The following is a 1,895-nucleotide window of genomic DNA, read 5'->3' as shown; positions in this document are numbered from 1 at the left end:
AGTTGGTGGTCTGTTCCACAATCAGCTCCTGGCCTAGTTTTCACAGCTGATATTGAGCTTCTCCAGCGGTTTTTTCCACAGATGTAATCGATCTGATTCCTATGCATACCAACAGGTGAAATCCATGTGTATAATCTACATTAATGTCTCTTAAAAAACGTATTTGCAATGAATACGTCATTGATTCTGCAAAATTCATGGAAGGTACAAGGGCTAATAATGTGGAAACAATGGAAGGTGAGGGATGGAGAATGATGAATCCCCAAATCTTCGTTTCTGAGATAGGAGTGAGCGTCACCACATGCAACAGCATAGGAAGAAACCAAGTCTGCCATTCAATTTAAGAAGCCATCCAAGTGTGGAGTTTCAAGGGTCATGCTGTTACTTAAGTCTATTCAACCGGCGAGCTTTGGTGGCCTAGTGGCAGGAAACTGTACTGCAATCCCAGAGGTGCGCGGTTCAAATCCACCAGATGCTCTTCTGAAGGAGGAGGAACAATCGCCTCCTGTACCAGTCAGATCCAATTTGACGGTACACACATAAAAAAATTTAAAAAAAAAAAATTCTATTCAAACAAGCCAGTGGCTGTCAAATTGGTTCTGATGCCTAGCGACCCCATGTGTGTCAGAGTAGAACTGCAGTCCTACTCCTGAGGTTTTTATGGCTACAACTTTCCAGAAGGAGATTGCCAGGCCTTTCTTCCAAGGCACCTGTGGGTGAGTTCACATCTCCAACGTTTTGGTTATTAACCTAATTCTTAACCATTTACATTAGCCAGGGGACATCTTAATGTTACTATCTCATTGTCATCAAGTTGGAACCAAATCACGGCTGACACTCTAGAAGGTTTCCTTCTGAGGCTGTAAATCACACAGGAGAAGATGGTCCAAGTCTGCTCAAGTCTTAGTTTTCTGAACTGAGAAATGGAAATAACCTAACTTGATGGACCTGCAGGGTTAATGAAATGATCACATTTTAAATGCATGCTACAGATCTGCCCTGAGAGGGTGAAACTAGGTTTGCTCTTTGGAGGCAAAGATTTTAAAGCTCCATCTCACATACTTTGGGCATGTTGCCAGGAATGACTGATCCTTGAAAAGGACGTCATGCTTGGAAGAGTAGGGGAATGGTGCGGGAAAGGAAGACCCTGGATGAGATTAATTGACTCAATGACTGTGGCAATGGGACCAGGTTTGTTGGAGATGGTGAGATTGGCTTAGGATAGGGAAGGACTTAGAGTTATTGTGTGTAGAGTCACTATGAGTTGTAGATGACTCAATGGTATAATACAGCAACAACAAAGAGTCCTTTTATATGTTGGAATATTTCCCACCTCACCTTTCTCATGAGATTTATATATATAATTAAAATCCTTTTGTGTCCAGTACCTTAAAGAAAAGCTGTTGAGTATCTTATTATGTTGTGACAAGGAGTAGAAAACACTGACGAAGTTATTGTAAATATCTAAATAAGTGATTGTATGACAAGGCATTACTATTTCAGAATATCACTTTCTCCAAACTTGCTAAGCCTCTGGGTAACACAGCCATTTAGCTAAAAGGGGCTAATTCTTCCTTACAGACTTCTTTCCATGGCTTTTGAATTTGATGGACTCTGGAGAACTCCATAACCTTTATTGTTTTCCATTTGGCAGACTTCTTGGCGAAGGTTCTAAAGCCACAGAGGACAATTAGAATACTGGGTCTGAAATAAGTGACCCCAGGGGTAACTTCTGTTGCTACCATTCTTGATTGACATTGAATCGGATCCAGTCCATGCAACCTTGTGCATAACCGAACAAAACTTGGCCTGGTCATCAACTGTCTCCCTCATCTTTGATATGTCTGAGCCCATTTCTGTGTCTCGTGTGTCAATCTATCTAATTGCAAATCCCT

Source organism: Elephantulus edwardii, unplaced genomic scaffold (assembly GCF_000299155.1).
Source record: "Elephantulus edwardii isolate Elephantulus edwardi_28Jun2011 unplaced genomic scaffold, EleEdw1.0 scaffold00094, whole genome shotgun sequence".
NCBI classification, from domain to species: domain Eukaryota; kingdom Metazoa; phylum Chordata; class Mammalia; order Macroscelidea; family Macroscelididae; genus Elephantulus; species Elephantulus edwardii.
This window is presented reverse-complemented; position numbering follows the sequence as displayed.